The sequence below is a fragment of the Loxodonta africana genome, chromosome 22 (assembly GCF_030014295.1).
Source record: "Loxodonta africana isolate mLoxAfr1 chromosome 22, mLoxAfr1.hap2, whole genome shotgun sequence".
NCBI classification, from domain to species: Eukaryota; Metazoa; Chordata; class Mammalia; order Proboscidea; family Elephantidae; genus Loxodonta; species Loxodonta africana.
Genome location: NC_087363.1, coordinates 6,428,349 through 6,446,396, shown reverse-complemented (window position 1 = coordinate 6,446,396; position 18,048 = coordinate 6,428,349). Strand labels below are relative to the sequence as shown.

At 42.2% G+C, this 18,048-nt stretch overlaps 1 long non-coding RNA gene across 2 annotated transcripts in view; it reads right to left on the bottom strand.

Moving 5' to 3' along the window:
• Positions 1-18,048, bottom strand: part of LOC111750575 (uncharacterized) — a 107,241-nt gene that overhangs the window by 9,679 nt on the left and 79,514 nt on the right. The window contains exon 1 of one of the 2 annotated variants that reach the window (XR_002785654.2): positions 10,811-11,595. The exons of the other annotated variant lie outside the window; for it this stretch is intronic. This is a non-coding gene — a long non-coding RNA (uncharacterized LOC111750575). Of the gene's footprint in view, positions 1-10,810; positions 11,596-18,048 lie in introns of those variants that run through there. 2 annotated transcript variants of the gene reach the window in all.

Here is an 18,048-nt window from a genome sequence, read left to right as displayed (position 1 = left end):
TTTTAGAGGGTTGTTTGTGATCTTCCAGCAAACCAGTTTCAAGAAAGGCCCTTTCATCTTCCAAATGGCTTTGGGCTATCTTTCTCAGTGCCAGGAACATAGCCATCCATTTCATAAATGAGGCCAAATGATGATATTACTTGGCCTTCCTTTCACAAACATCCTTCCTACCCATGAGAAAGTAGTGAAAGTTTCAGTGGCATCCTAGGCCTACAAATTGTCTCTGTAAATCTTCCCACACAAGGAAATCAATACATGTTTTCAGGAAGTCAGAGAGTTGCTCTATATACTAATAAGCCAAGTGCAGTCAGGAAAAGTCTTGTCTGAGGAACTACTTGTGTGACAAGTATTTTATTATGCTTATTAGTTATTACAGTCCCTTGACATGCTTTCCTACCAAAAGATTGAATTCTGAGAGAGGGCAATTTTCCTCCAAGACAGGCAAAGCACTCCTTGGCCAATGTGACCCTAAGCAAACCATCTAAGTTTCATTAGCTTTAATCTCCTTACACACAAATGGGAATAACAGTAGCTATCCCAAGGGACTGTGCTGAGGCATAAGTTATTGATATAAAATGCCTACCCCAGTGCCAGTTTCCACATTAAATGCCTGCTCCAAGTGCCAGGCCCAGTAAATAGTAGCTCTGATCATGACAAGGATTAGACTGATGATGGTGGTGATTGATGATGGTAAGGAAGGTGATTAGCTGAAATTTAGCTCAGAAATCCCCTAGTGTTCTGATCATCTCTCTTCTTTCCACCTTAAAATATTCATTCCTCAGCATGCAAAAAGTTCAGACCCTTCCATAGAGAAAGAGAATATCAACAGTTTAATAAGTTGAAAGGTCTGCAGTTTAAGGAGGACTGGAAGGAAACAATGAATAAACTGCTCAGCAGGGTGAAATCAGGTGCTGGAGCTTCTATCCAGACAAACTTTCTGTGGGTAGCCGGGAAGAAGAGTGAATGAGACAAAACAAAAAGTGGAAGAGACAGAGCCCAGTTCAAAGTCCACCTGAATAGATGGTCTTTGTGAAGTCGGTTCATGGAAATCACTACAAGGAGCACTGTGGTTGGAAGAGCTGGGCTGGGTGATTACACAGAACAAGGTAAAGCAGCCTTCCTCCTCCCGCTCATAATTGTGTAGACTGATTTGGTTATTCAGTTTAACTCTTCAGTTAATTAGGGTATTTCTTCCCTGCACTAGGGCTACCCTACTTATCAGATGATAATAAAACTCACTTGAAAACCAAGGAGGAGCATTTAATTCTAATTCAGGTGGAAAAGTACATTCAGAGACATTGTGAGGAAAAGTAAGATCTCAACTTCTAAGATCTAAATCCCAAGGTTTTTGTGATGGAAGAATGGTAGCTTTCCTTTCCGATTGATTTCAAAGATGAAGGTATTGATGCTTAAAATGTTTTTGTTCCGATTAGTTAATATAACCAAAACCAAACCCAAACCCGTTGCCGTCCAGTCAGTTTTGACTCATAGTGACCCTACTGGACAGAGTAGAACTGCCCCATAGGGTTTCCAAGGAGAGCCTGGTGGATTCAAACTGCCGACCTTATCGTTAGCAGCTGAGCTCTTAATCACTATGCCACCGTGGTTTCCGTTAGTTAATATAAGGAGGGCTAATCTGGTGTGGAAGCCCTGGTGGCATAGTGGTTAAGAGCTACAGCTGCTCACCAAAAGGTTGAAAGTTTGAATCCACCAGACGCTCCTTGGAAACCTTATGGGGCAGTTCTACTTTGTCCTATAGGGTCGCTATGAGTTGGAATCAACTCATTGGCAGTGATTAATCGGATGTAGGAGGAATCATACAGAAGTTGAAGTCTGAAGCTTGGATTCAAATTCAACCTCTGCCACCAATGAGCTGTGCTACCTTGAAAAAGTAATTTAAATTCTTCAAGCTCAGTTCTCTCACTTATAAAATGAGTTTGACCAAAAATGCCTAAAAGTAACTTTTAGTTCTAAGTTATTTTCTTTTGTCTATGTTCATGTTTAAATCTTTATACATGCTTATGAAAAAATGCAGGTAGGTCAAGAAGACAGCAGAAGCTCCCACCCACTCTCCACAAGTCCTACAGCTCAGAGATAACTATAATCAGCAGCTTGCATTCGTTCATACACATGGGATACAGACCTACTTATTCCCCCAAAAACCTGATTCTACTCTACAGGCTGCTGTGCAACCATTTTTTGTTCTCAGTTATACTTCATGAGCTTCTTTTCAAGTAAGTCTGAATAAATCTACTTCATCCTTTTTAAATACAACATAACATTACATTGCATGAAGTGCCATGGTTTCTTTAATTTTCCATCTACTGAAAATTTAGGTTGTTCCAATCTTTGTTTTTAGCTGGTACAAGTAAGGCAGCAATGAACATTCTTGGACAAATATTCGTACGCCCTTAGGGTCATATGTCTGTTGACAACAACGTTATTTATAGAATGCGTCCAAGGAACTGATATGGATTCTTCTTTCCAAGATCATATTTTTTGTCTAAAAATATGTAGAGAGCTTTAGTAAGTGATCGCAAATGTCATCTCTCTCTCGCTCTCTCTTTTCTTCAGAAATAAAGATGCAAATATAATGACATTTTAGTAAAAATTTAACAGAAGCCCACACTAAAGCCTGCACAGGCATTTTCAGGAAGGGTTGTTTAATGTCATCAATAATGGGATGCAGTTTAACCTGTCAAGTCCCTCAGAATCTTAAAGAAATATTTAGAAATTGATGAATGGGAATAATCACCAAGTAATGGCTTCTTTTTTTTTTTTTAATGGCCTAGCAGGGGAAAGGGAGGTGCTAATTATCTGTAGCTCAGCTGAGAAGAAAAATCTCCTTTTTGACTGACACAACTGAGCAAAGAGAATGATTTAACTTCAAAGCCAAATAAAAAAATTAACTACTCACTGTAATTTAGAAGTAAAGATTGACAGTTTGCTATAAAAGTTAATCTCCTGATTCATGTTCTAGGCGTTGACTCAGTGGAATACCACCACCTGTAGTATTACCCATGAGCTAATGAAATTTGCTAGTGAAGAGTTCACAACTTCCTGCATTTAAGAACAAAGGTCCCTAAAAAATGAAATGTAACTTTAGTTGTTTATGCCCCTTTCAACTCAAAAACTGCATGATACATCAAGTCAACAAAATGTGGTCATTCAAACTAAGATAGGACTAGGACAATAGGAAAGATCCGCAGAAATAGCCTTGACAAAAATGATTCCGTATGGAAAGGCCACATCCTGGAAGAAATGCTCAGCGTGTAGAGACAGTCTCACCACAGAGCCCATAATCTACGGAAGCAATCTAGAAATTGCTTCACTTGCTTAGCTTAGCTTAACTACAACTTTGTCTCTCAAGAAAACAGGTGCCGAGCATGCATGCAAAAGGTAGCCACATCTGCCAGATGACCTTCTCTCAGAAGCCAGCGTGATATCCAACCCACTGGTGGGATTCGAACAGGCAGAGTTAGGGAACTGTGCAAGTGCCAGTTCCCATAATGAGTGATGCCAACAGTCCCAGAGCCCTCTGCCACAAACGCCATCTTGGCCGAGGGCTGTGCACACACCGCATTTCCATAGCCACACCAATTCCCTGAAAACCCCCGCCTTTCCTCAGAAAGTGCATGAATGAAGAAAGGCCACTTAACATAACCTAGTACATAAAAGCAGTAACCTCCCTGACTCAAGAGAGTCAGTCTTTTGGAGAGACTTAATCCCTCAGCTGACTCCTTTTGCTTGGCTCAAACGAAATAAAGCTTGCTGAAGATAAAGTTTGTCTTTCGTGTGTATTCTTACTGGGGAAAAGACAAGGCCCTTTTGTGTCAGATTGGCTATTGGCAAAAAACTAGTAAAATTTACTACAAAGAAAAGGGAGACTCTGATGGAGGGCATCACAGGTGGAGTATCAAGTTGAAGACAAGAAAGTAGGCCACCATCTTGTTTTCTTTCAACAACACATTTTGCCATCAATGCTCATTTACCTTACACATGTTCTATTTTTGTGTGTGTGACCACCTTCATCAGAAAATGAGGCCTATTTTTGAGATGTGAGGGAAGATTTTCAAATTAATAATTATTTCTGCATCAAAATTTTGTGAAAGGAAAAAGAAAACTGTGGTCAGAAAAATTTCAAACACAAATCTTTGAATCAGCACAATATATACTTCTGTTTTGTTAAGAAAATTCTCTCACATGGGGGCAAAATGTTTCCAAGAACTATTCTAGCCTAGCCAATTAGTCACCCAAGTGTGTTCTTTCTCTGTAACTGTATCATCGTGAACTTCTAGGATGTGGTGAATCAAAGAACTGCAGGCTGATAATTTTGAAAAAATTGCAGTCTTTATGGCCCTGAAATTACTTACATTAATGTACTCTGAAGGAAATCTATGATGAGGCCGTATAACAAGTAACTGAAACATTTCCTAATATTATATTTAATCCTTACTTTCTCAGTGTTATGCTTGTAAACCAAAAGTATTCTGTAGGTTTCTAAGATACTCAGTGTTTCAGAACTATTTCTGTTAGTGTGAAATTTCCAGCATAGAGAAGCTGGTATATATTCTACAAACTTCACAGAAATGCTTGTTTTAGACAGTAATATTTCGCTTAGAAATGTGCTGTTGAAGGAGTTGGATTCCACAAAGTGCCTGCGTCAGGGAGAACTCTAGTCTGGAAGTCTGTGGCTACCTCCCTGACTTCCATTTCCTCGTATTTTACACCCTAGTTTTCTTTGCCCCTTCCATAACGGCAGTGGGGTAATGTTCACCATCTCCACAGCTCCAGGCGTGGGCGTGTGATTTAGGCCTGACCAATCACACACCTGGAACCATAGTGATTAGTTCAAGGATGAACAAAGAAGCCCAATCCAGGCTGACCAGAGCCAATGAGTCTCAAAGCTAAAATCATGTTTTGGAAGAAAGAAACTTTGTTTCCATGAGGATTGCTTTTCATTGATCTGTCTTTCCTTATTATGCTTTTTGGTCTCTTTGCCCATTTTCTGAAAGAATTTGCAAAATGAAATCTACCTCAAACTTGAATATAAACACTTCTACCTTTTTGTTTTGTTTAGCTTTGATCATCTCCTCCTTCCCCCCTTGGCCCCCAACCAGTTGCTGGACTTTTGTTGTTGTTGTTGTTGTTGTTGTTGTTATTCTAGTGGCCTCCTCTCCCCATGTCTTATTATTTTAGAACCACAGTATCCAGCAACCACCCAAAGACTAGGAAAAGAATTTACTTCAGAGGGATCAGGATCTCGGCACCATGTGGAACTCAGTTGAAGAGTTTCTCATGTGTTCTTTACAAAAACAACAAAATGAAAAATTTAAAAACTACAATCAAAAAGCAGTCAACCCAGCACTTCTTACTTTTTTTTCTTGAAGCTTGGCTAGGCATTCTGCAGAACAAAGCCATTTATTGGCAGCGTGAGTACTATCTCTTGCGTGGGACTGAAAACGCAACTTGAACTGACTTAAAGAAATAAAAGCTCTTAGCTCTTCTGTCAGAAATGCCCAGGGCGGAGTGGGCTTCAGGTACAACTGGATTCAGAATTCAAATTATGCCATCAGGACTCAGTTTCACCAAGACTCAAGAAAAAGCATATGCAAACTTTTCATTACGCTTTATCGGCATTCATTCATTCATTTATTTATCCGTGTTTCCCTCTACATAGTTGTTTTATGCTTAGAGGTACATTAGTGAGCATGACATCCCTCGGATGGTGGCCTCAAATCCTCAAAGTCTCTATGACTTTCCAACTCATCTCTCCAGTTTAACAAATTTAATCACTATGTCCTAATTCCAAAAAACCAGGAGACAGGTTCTGTCTCTCCCCAGTCCAATCAGTTATGGCTGGAGAGGGAGCCATAAAAGTTGCCTCTTCTGGGCTGTAAAACAGATTCTCTCAGGAGGGAGAGGGGCAGAAAAAGGAATAACGACCCTCTCAAACCATACCATTCCTACCACACACACACGCACACGCACACGCACACACTCATACATTTTAAAGCCATTAAAGTCTTCCTACTTGCCAACCTAGTCTCCCAGATGGCATGGAAATGCAGAAGAAACTGGCTAACTCTCTCCAGTCAGGCTGGGAAGAATTCCCACTTCCATCCTCTCCCATGTGCTCAAAGTGCAAATTTCCTCACAGACTCCTGAGGTAGGGTCAGTAAATCTCTCTGAATGCCCTAAATGCAGAGAAGTCAGGTGAAACTCTTAGCCAGCGCTAGCTTAATTTCTGACTGGAGTCAAGTACACCAGATATAATGAGTCAATTCTTGGCTCCACCAATTATTGGTTATGTCACCTTGGGCAAGTCACTCAACTTCTTTTTGCCACATTTTCTTTGACTGTAAATATAACCCTCATGATCTTTGTGGCTCCTCCTCTGTAATATCACATGTCATGATTTTCCCCACTGGGCCTATTTGGTGGTACTCCCTTACACTTAAACCCCTGTTAACACTCTTAAGTTTTCTACTACCCAAAACCCAAACCAAACCCATCACCATCAAGCTGATTTCGACTCATAGCGACCCTATAAGACAGAGTAGAACTGCCCCATAAGTTTCCAATGAGCAGCTGGTAGATTCAAACCGTCAACCTTCTGGTTAGCAGCCGAGCTCTTAACCACTGTGCTGCCAGGGCTCCTGCGGCCCAGTAGCCCCCAAATGATTACATTGTAGTATCCAAAAAACATCAGAGGGAAAACACAAATCTGAGTTCTCAACCCAGCTCTGACCCCAGTCATTGTGTGGCCTTGAGAAGGCACTGAACTCTTGGGTCTCTGGGTTGTCACCTGTAAGAGAGGTGGAATTGTGTCCATCTTTCCTTCCCACTCTATTCTGAGAACACCGTGTAAGTGTAACAGTTGCTTTAAAACTGGGCTTGAGACCACGTAAACGTCGCCGTCGTGGAAAAACTAAGACGACTTTGTTAATTTAGGGAAGCGCCAGGATGCTGTCAAATATGGAATCCACTTGTATAAATGTGCTAGAGAAGAGAACTTAAAGGGAGCACCTCCTTGCGACTCTCTGAGGTAATATCTTCATTACGATGCCCTGGCCCAGCACAGAAAAAGGGAGACTATGCAAAGCATTTGTCCTTGTGATGTGTTGCTGCTATTCCGTGGGTCTGTATTTTTTTCCCTCCTCTGTTTCTATTTATTGGTTAACAACTAATAGTCTCCTTCACCCAGCAGCAAGGCCCATTTGTGGTTTATAAAATGGATTCCAAAGCAATCTTTGTTTTTTTCAAGGCAGAAAAATTGGCTTGCTGTACCTTATGGCCTTCTGGATTCTGAAGGAGGCTTAACTTGAGCAGAACATTATGTCCTGTGGAAGGAGCAGAGAAGTCCCTGGGTTGCCACAGCGATATAGCCGCAGCACACCAGGAAATATGCTTTCGTTCAACAATCATTTTTAAGTCACTTCCTAGGCTCACCGCAAAGGCAAACGCCACCGTCAGCGTTTTCTCTGGCCAGTGCCTGGGTGTAAGTACATTTCCCACAGCATCAAACACAAGTCTACAGAGACTCCATCCTCAAAGCATCCCATCAAAGGAACAAGCGGGAGATGCCTAGCTTCATAATTGAACTAATTTTGAGTATGTGTCCTGTTTTGTGAACCTAATTGTATCTTCCATATAAAAAACAAGAAGCCAGTTTGAGAGGCAAAATTCATATGTGGGTATGAACGGGTATGACATCTGACACTGGAAAAAGAATGGGAAGAGGTGAAAAAGCAATTTGTGAGCACTTACTACTGGTAAAGCTTTAAAGCCAATGTCGAATTAAATCCATACAAGAACCCTAGGGGGTCAGCTTTCCTACTTGTTTTACAGGTTTGGAAAGCAACTTGCCCAAAGTCACTTAGCTAGTAAGTAGCTGAGCTGAGATCCAAACCCATGTCTGTTTGGCTTCAAAACGTTTGCTTTCATCCTTACCCCCTGTTATGGACTGAATTGTGTCCCCCCAAGAAATGTCTTGTAAATCCTAACCCCCATACCTACTTGTATTCCCACTTGGGAATGGTTTCTCTTTGTTATGTTAGTGAGGCAGTATTAGTGTAGGGTTTGTTTTAAGTCAATCTCTTTTGAGATATAAAAAGAGCAAGCTGAGCAAGCAACCAAGCGAGATGGGGAAACACAAAGGCCACACCACGTGAAGACCACCCAGGAACCTTGCCCCAGAGGCGGCAGAGAAAGTCTTCTAGAGCCGGCACCCTGAATTCGGACTTCTAGCCTCCTAAACTGTGAGAAAATACATTTGTTTTTTAAAGCCACCCACGTGTGGCACTTCTCTACCGCAGCACTCTATGACAGAGACACCCCCCAACAGTACTCGACGTAACTGGGGAGTCTGTGCCTCATTGTCTACTTTAGATTCCCATCGACCCTGTTACATGACGTTCCCTGCGCGGGGAACAGAGCTTCTTTCTGTAGCATTTCAAATGCCCCGGAAAGAAAAATTCTTCTCTAAAAGGAACTCTTGAGGGAATTTTCACATCTTGATGATTGGAAAGGCAAAATTCGCTCTGCATTCAGAACAAACAGCTCCCCCTACAGGTTTTGCTGTGTCCGCTTCCCCAGCTTTGGCAAAGGACGCGGAGAAGCCCCAGGTCAGGGGCCAGAAGGCGGAGCGCTGCGCAGCCGGCCTCATTGATGGGCATGGTTATTAGTTCATCTGCTTGGGAAGGATCCGCGTGTGCTAGTCGGGGCGAGGGACATCCCTTTAACATCCCGCCCGCCCCCACTTTATTCAGTGACTGCACAACCAACGGAATTCATCCGTAATCGCAGGGAGCTTCGTGCTGCTTCTGACTGGGTCAAGGCTGGCGTGAAAGCGTGCTTTCCGGAGGCCCAATTCCCTCCTGACTTGCAGTGCGCAAGCTGGCAAAGGCAGACCCGGTCAGCCTTCCAAGAGCTGAGATTCCTCTGTGACATCACTGGTTCCCGCTGGCCTGCCTTCTCCGGTCTGTCTGGAACCCTGCACAGCTGTGCGTCAGCGGCACCTTGGGGACTCAGCACCAACGTGTTCTCCCATGGGCCTGCAACGAGGGCACGCCACTGATGACGCAAGGACCGGTGGGAACTTCTCCAGCGTGTGAGGGACACCCCGTGAGCCTGGGAACCTCAAGAACTTCAGCTGTCGTTTGCTCTCACCATTGCCCCTTCCAACAACAAGCTGTCTCCACGCCCCCGCCTTCCCATTTGATTCCCTCTCATAGAGAATATCCCAAGGAATTTGAAGGGATGGGCGGGGAGAGAAATCCTTCCTGGAGTCCATGCAAAACAGACCTAAATGGTTAAATGAAGTAAAACCAAACCCACTACCATCCAATCAATTCCGACTCATAGCGACTCTGTCCCCAGCCCTCCAGAACTGACAGTGTCCCCACCCCTCCAGAACTGACAGTCTTAAGGATATCTAAATAAGGTGTGGCTGAAAAGTATTCTGTTTATAGAACACATTTATAGAAATAGTAATCGCTACCATGTACTGCGGTGAGTTCTTTAGGAGGGCTAGCCACTGTGTTAACAATTTTACATGTAATACAGTAAAATCTGGGAAAGCTAGAATCTGTGTAAGGCAGAAACCTGTCAAAGAAGGAAAACTCAAATATTTTCCACTAAAACAAGCGATAGGAAAGTGGTAGTACTGTACCCTGTCAAAGACAGAAAAGTTGAGAGACCTGGAAAAACAAGGCAGTCCCGTCCAGTTGCGGCTCTCACAGGTTTCGCTGTATCTCATTTAATCCTGAAATCGAGCTTATGAAGTCAGTTCTACTAGTAGATCCGTTTTACAGAGAAGTTAAATAATTTCACCAAGGTCATACAGGCATCAAGGTGTAGAACATAAAATTGAATCCAGTCTGCATGATTCCAAAATCCACGTTTTTTAACAAAATAGCTTTGTCAAACAAAAATGCAAGTTGTTAAGTAGCTATTTACAGTGAATAGTGAATAGTATAATCAGATCATAGGGCTGGTCCTGAAAAAACTGAGATTCTAAAACACAAGCATGCTTTCCCAGTAAGGTTGCTCCTTGGGTCCATAAACTGTCACCTCCATGACTGGACGTTTTGGTTAACGCATATAAGATGGTTTGTGCATTTTAAGCATCTCGACAAATGCCATTTTATTGGATTCTCCCAGCAAGCCTGTGAGAAACACAGGGAAGGAACCATCATTCCCACTTTCTAAATAAAGCAACTGAGGCTTCAAGAGGTTAAGTACATGGCCAACGTTGCATAATTTAAAAAGACACATCTCCTGACTCTCAGTTCACAGCTTTTTCTATTTCCCTGAGTTGTCTGTCTTAGAGACAGATGATAACTTCAATTGTTTTATCTTCCCCTGTAGCAAAGCCTGCCCTCACAGATGTCCTTTCCTTCAGACCTTCCTCCCTCTATTTGGATTAAAGATATAATTGTCCTTACACTAGGATACATCTGTGCACCCGGGTACAGGTTAAGTGAGCTGTTTGCACAAATCTTCCCTGCTGGCCCATATTTGATGAGTGGCTTCTTCAGATACCAGCACAGTTTTTCCTGACCAGCTCTAAGTGATGACCAATGAGGAGAACCACATTCAGGAAGGAGGAGTGGGAGTCTGGCAGATAAACATTTGGGATGATATTGCCTAAAGTAACAGAAAATTGCTCTCGTCAAGTAGCTTCCTTCAAGCCATGATTAGCTCTCCCTTGTCAATGGTGTCAATGAAAAGCCCTTTAAATTTTTCCTAGGTCTTGTTTGGATTACGACAACCAACCCTTATAGTAATATATGTGACTCTGGCTTACCTGTCCAACCTCTTCTCCGGTCACTCTTCCTCAGTTTTTGTGTTCCAAGTTTTCTGGCCCTTTTTCTGGTTATCGCAGTCCCCATGCTGCCTCTCCCCTCTGTGTCTGCATCCTGTCCTGTTTACCCACTGTACACGATTTCCCTTCACGGGATCTCTGACAGTAACTCTCCAGCCTCGGTCTCCACATACCCAGGAACAGCCTGGCAAGACAGAAATGCCCTCAGTACACCCATCGGATTATCATTCACCAGTTGAGTACCAATCAGCTCATGTAACTTGGACCCTGGAGTCACCAAGATCTGGGTCCAAATCCCATTATATTATGTACTAGAGGTGTGAGCTCTATCTCAAAGCCTCAGTTTCCTCATCTGAGAAATGGGAGGTCTCATAGAATTGTAGCAATTAAATGTAAACAAGTATAGAGTGGTTTAAACAGTGCCTTACACATCTTAACTAACCTGTAGCTAACCCATAACCGTCGAGTTAACTCTGATTCATAGCCACTCTATAGGACAGAGGAGAACTGCCCCGTAGAGTTTCCAAGGAGCGCCTGGTGCATCTGAACTGCTGACCTTTTGGTTAGCAGCTATAGCGCTTAACCACCACGCCACCAGGGCTTCTGCCTTACACATAACAAGAGCTTAATAAATATTAGTTACCATCACTGGCACCGTCATAACTTCCATTTCCTTGGTTAAACATCCCTACTTGCTTCAATCAATGCATATTAGTATTACGTATTTAGAAGTTAGCTAACGTTTATCAAGCCTCCGCAGGACATAAAACCCAGGATCTTCTTATCAAGACAGGAAAGGCCCTAGATCATGGTTAGAGTCCCCAGCCCTGCTGCCAGGTTTGTGGAAAGTTCACTTACCAGGATCCCAAGTTCACAGCTACCCCTCCCACTAAGCCATGCCCGTGCCTTGTGCCCACGCATGCGCACTAAAGAATAAATTCATTTCCCTGGTCAGTTGCCTTTAGAAATAAATGTCTAATCCATGCTTCAGTTTATACTACATTTGTTCTATAGGTATATAGGGAATAGAAGGGAGATGATGGGCTAAGACCAGGAATAGCCGAACAAGGACTTTCTTTTTATCAGAAAGATAAAGGAGAAGGAAAAAAATAAAAACAATAAATAGCAAGAAAAAATCTGTCGTAGTGCTGTCATTTGTGTCTCAGGTTCACAGTAAAAAATCAATATGGTCTTTGTCTTTTCTTTCAAGAATTCAAATACTTCCTACTTCAAAGCATATCATCTGCTTAGTTACTGCCTTTCTCAAAGACACAAAATGAGACATGTTAATTTGTGCAGCATGAACTGAACTTCTGAAAGAAATGTATGAAGAGTGTATTCAAGGAGAAACTATGAATGGTGATGCAGTAAAGCATGCCACCTGCTTTGATGATGGGTGTCGTAAAGCATGCCGCCTGCTTTGATGATGGGTGTCGTAAAGCATGCCGCCTGCTTTGATGATGGGTGCCATCCCACTGGGCTGGGTGCGGGTGGATAGATTCCACGCTATTTCATCATCCTGGTGTTGACAGCCTGCAGACTGTGCCAGATGGATGGTTAAAAAGCATCGTATTTTCTCTGTACACACAGCCTCTTCTAACTATGAAGAAGTGCTTAGAATAAGCAACTGATAAAAACTGGGGACCTGTATTTTTTTTTTTTACCCAAATGCTGTATAGTAACTGCAATGATGAAACAGATAAGAGGGAAAAAAAAGATCAGTCTTTACAGCATAGTTTTAGGCAATTCAAAATCAAATCACTATTCAAAGAACCAATTCATCTTGCCTCATCACCTCAGGAAGGCAGATGACTAATGACAAAAAGTAGAAATTAATTTCTCAGTCCCCACTTGCTTTTTGATTCCCACTTCCTTCTCATACCATCAGGCTCCCCATCGAGTCCTGCACTAAGCAGAGTGGTGCCCGTGGGAAAGTTGACCGCAATGCCTCTCACTCCGTGACCTCCCTCACTCCATGACCTCCCTCACTCCATGACCTCCCTCGCAGCCATCTCCATCTTCCTGCCCCCAGCACTCGGAACATTGCTAGTTAATTCAGCAGGAATTATTTGGTTACAAATTACAGAAACCAAGCTTAAATTACTTAAGCTAACCTGGAATTACTGGCTCAAATAAAGGGGAAATTGAGGGGTGAGCTGGCCTCAGAGAGCTCAGTAACATAGATAAGGTTTTACCACCTTCCACCATCTCCTGGCTCTGACTCTGTTGTCCTCCTTCTTTTCTGAAGATTGGCTTCTTCCTTATGTCCAGGTTGGGGGCTGCAGTGGTAAAAAAGTGTGAATTCAGACAACTTCAGGCTTTCACCATCCCTGCTTAGGAACACCAGAGCTTCTCTATTCCATCCTCTCTCTGTACAAAATCACAGGGAAGGCATCTGATTGGCCTGTGTCGGGTCATGTGTTCATCTCTGTGGGCATAGATATGGGTTACTTTAGTCGTCCAGGACTACTTTCTGTGCCCATTCGTGTAGATACGGGGCTGTGACCTGTGATTGGCAGCTCCTCAGAACCACATGGAGTGGAAGAGGAATGGTTCCTAGAATTGGGTGTTTGTTGTTCTGAGAAGGTCAGTAGTAATGCTAGGAAGACAAAAATAACCAGTCTTTATTTCCAGGATACTCACATTCTCTGACTTTTATGGGTTTAATTGTGCCCTTCCAAAATATGTATCAACTTGGCTAGCCATGATGCCCGGTATTGTGTGATTGTCCAGCATTTTGTCATCTGATGTGATTTTCCATGTGTTGTAAATCCTACCTCTATGGTGTTAATGAGGCAGGATTAGAGGCAGTTATGTTAATAAGGCAGGACTCAATCTACAAGATTAGATTGTGTCTTTAGTCAATCTCTTTTGAGATATAAAAGAGAGAAGTGAGCAGGGAGACAGGGGACTTCATTACTACCAAGGAAGAAGAGCCAGGAGTGTGCATCCTTTGGACCCGGGGTTCCTGGGCTGAAAAGAAGCTCCTAGACCGGGGAAGACTGATGACAAGGAGTTTTCCCCAGGGCTGGCAAAAAGAGAAAGCCTTCCCCTGGAGCTGGTGCCCTGAATTCAGACTTCTCATCTACTGGACTGAGAGAACAAATCTGTTTGTCGGAGCCTCGCTTGTACTGTTTCTGGTACAGCAGCACTAGATAACTAAGACACTGACGATCCTTCACTTTGACCCATGACCTCTGCTCCCCATTAATTTTTCCCTGTAATCACCCTTTTTGAGAGGCCTTTTTGATCCCATCTTAAAGTCCCACACTATCTCCTTGTCATATTTAAAGGAATTCAGTCCCGCAGCCACAAATAAATAAAACCTAATGTAAATGGAAAAAAAATTTTTTTTTAATATAAATGGTTCACACAGTCTAAAGCCTTTGCATAGTCAATAAAACATAGATAAACAGCTTTCTAGTATTCTCTGCTATCAGGCTAGATATTCCTCATTCCATGTTCTCTTCTGAGTCCGGCTTGAATTTCTGGTAGTTCCCTGTCAATGTACTGGCTGCAACTGCTTCTGAGGAATTATATTCAACATAATTTTACTTACGTGTCATATTAATGATATCACTTGATAATTTCCACATTCTGTTGGATCACCTTTCTTTGGAATAGGCACATATACGGACTATGTAAAGGCATTTGACTGTCTGGATCATAACAAATTATGGATAGCCTTGTGAAGAATGGGGATTCCGGAATATTTAATTGTGCTCATGCAGAATGTACATAGACCAAGACACAGTTGTTTGGACAGAACAAGAGCATACTGCATGGTTTAAAATCAGGAAAGGTAAGTGTCAGGATTATATCCTTTCACCATACTTAATCAATCTGTATTCTGAGCAAATAATCTGAGAAGCTGGACTATATGAAGAAGAATGCGGCATCAGGATTGAAGGAAGACTCATTTAACAACCTACGTTATGCAGATGAAACAACCTTGCTTGCTGAAAGTGAAGAGAACTTGAAGCACTTACTAATGAAGTTCAAAGAGCACAGCCTTCAGTATGGATTACACCTCAACATAAAGAAAACAAAAATCCTCACAACTAGACCAATAAACAACATCATGATAAATGGAGAAAGTATTGAAGTTGTCAAGGATTTTATTTTACTTGGATCCACAATAAACACCTATGGAAGCAGCAGTCAAGAAATCAAACAACATATTGCTTTGGAAATATCTTCTGCAAAAGACCTCTTTAAAAAGCAAAGATGTCACCTTGAGGACTAAGGTGCACCTAACAAAAGCTATGGTATTTTCAATCAATTCATATGCATGTTAAAGCTGGACAATGACTAAGAGGAAGAATTGATGCCTTTGAATTATGGTGTTGGCGAAGAATACCGACTATACCATGGACTGCCGGAAGAACGAACAGATCTGTCTTGGAAGAAGTACAACCAGAATGCTCCTTAGAAGCGAGTGTGAAGAAACTTCATCACACATACTTTGGACATGTTATCAGGAGGGACCAGTCTCTGGAGAAGGACATCATGCTTGGTAAAGCAGAGGGTCAGTGAAAAAGAGGAAGACGCTCAATGAGATGAATTGACATAGTGGCTGCAAAAACAGGATCAAACATGGCAGTGATTGTGAGGATGGTGCAGGAATGGGCAGTGTTTCGTTCTGTTGTACATAGGGTCAGAACAGACTTGATGGCACCTAACAACAACTACAACATAAACAGCTACTACGCTCTGATAAGAAAAACTACTAACTTAATAATTACTCTCACGACATTTTAAAAAATTTTCTACTACCCAAGCATTCCCTTTTTCTCAAACTTCAAGATGCATGAAGGCTGCTCCCAAAGTCAATCACCTGCCGTGCTCTATCGCCAGCAGTTGCTCACCAAACCTGTCCCACTTTTTAGTTTCCTGAGTAGTTCTATTATTTTTGTCTTGATATTGGCTTACTAGAGGAATTAAATAGCAACTGTAGAGCTGAGCACTTAACAGTGATTGTAATAAAGACCAAGAAGCTGGTCATCAATGCAGAACTCTCTTTGATGGAGCAGGAGAAAAGATGGAACCAAGCTTGCAAAATCAAGTTTTTCCTTAGCAGTAAGGAGTGAAAGGGCCTGTTGATGTATTTTCCCTTCTACACCCCTATTCATTTGACAACAGCCATTCATTTCACAGATTCATTCATAACAAGGCAGAGTTATCCAAAGCATGTAGCATGGACTATGTTCATACGAGATGCTACATAATAAAACGGTTTAGTGATCAAACAAGTTTGGGAAATGCTTCATATCAGATAAACCTCTATTTGTAATTTACAATATGTCCATTAAGCACTCTGGAAAGGCCTTTGGTAAATAAATATGGTTGGCTTGTGTTTCCTGGCATTTCAGGAACCAACCTGTTAATAAAACTCTCCAAGTTAACCATGTATTAATAGCATTTGGTAAGTACTTTGAGAATTGTTAATAGTTGATGATAATGCCATCCTGGAAGACTGTTTTATCCTTTCACAAGGGCCACTCAAACAAAAAAAGCTCTAATGGTAGACATTTTTGGCATGCAGCAAGGCAGTGGTAGTGCTAGGAAGCAGGACCTTCCAATATGCAGTCTTCTACTGCCTCTGTTTGGCTTGGAATTGTTCCCCATACACCGCTGCTGAGTTATAAGGCACCATGGGCCCCATTGGAAGGTCTCCTACTACATCCTGTTTAGTGTTTTTGTGGCTCCCATTGTACCTTCAGACTAGGTAGTAGTTTCCCACAAAAGGGACCAGGTGCTATTTATCAGTGTTTCAGGGGCTTTTTACAGGCTCCTCCCCTTATTGATCCTCTTGAATCTGCTTCCTCCTTCTTGTTATTTCTTACTGAGGGCCTTTCGTTCAAGACTGAATTTCCATCTTTCTGCCTAGCCCATTAGATTTGATGTTTTGCTCCAGAGGTCCAGTTCCAACATCACATCTACCGTCATACCACAAAACTACAGGCCAACCTCACTTTATTAAACTCAGCTCCCAGAATTCCAGCTCAGGGCTGAGTTTCTAACCCACCACTTGTTTACAAGGGAAAAAAAGAAATTCCTCTGCTTTTAAATGTCTCATAAAAATTTACCTCTTTCTTTTATCAAATTTAGTCCTTCCTATTTGCATCATAATTACGAGTATAGGTGACCTAAATCCTGTTCCCATGCCCTCTGATACCCCAAGCTTCTTGAGGACCAAATCTATTTCTGTTTTTCTCTGTATCTTCCACAGTCCCCGGGTAAGTGTTTTGCGTGTAGTAAGCTCTCAACAAAATGTTTAATAAGTCAATGAGTATCAGTTTGTCGTACTGTGGGGGCTTGCGTGTTGCTGTGATGCTGGAAGCTATGCCGCTGGTATTCAGATACCAACAGGGCTACCCATGGAGGACAGGTTTCAGCTGAGCTTCCAGACTAGGACAGACTAGGAAGAAGGACCCAGCAGTCTGCTTCTGAAAAGAATTAGCCAGTGAAAACCTTATAAATAGCAGCGGAACATTGTCTGACATAGTGCTGGAAAATGAGCCCCCCAGGTTGGAAGGCACTGAAGAAACGACTGGGGAAGAGCCGACTCCTCAAAGTAGAGTCAACTTTTATGACGTGAAAGTGAAGAGGACTTGAAGCACTTAGTAATGAAGATCAACAGCCACAGCCTTCAGTATGGACTGTATCTCAACATAAAGAAAACACAACTGGACCAGTGAGCAACATCGTGATAAACGGAGAAAATATTGAAGTTGTCAAGGATTTCATCTTACTTGGATCCACAATCAACACCCATGGAAGCAGCAGTTAAGAAATCAAAAGACGTGTTGCATTGGGTAAATCTGCTGCAAAGGACCTCTTTAAAGTGTTGAAGGGCAAAGATGTCACCTTGAAGACTAAGGTGCACCTGACCCAAGCCAAGGTATTTTCAATCACATCATATGCGTGTGAAAGCTGGACAATGAATAAGGAAGGCCGAAGAAGAATTGATGTCTTTGAATTGTGGTATTGGCGAAGAATATTGAATATACCATGGACTACCAAAAGAACAAACAAATCTGTCTTAGAAGAAGTACAACCAAAATGCTCCTTAGAAGAAAGGATGGCAAGGCTGGGCCCTACCTACTTTGGACATGTTACCAGGAGAGATCAGTCCCTGGAGAAGGACATCATGCTTGGCAGAGTACAGGGTCAATGGAAAAAGAGGAAGACTCTCAATGAGGTGGATTGACACAGTG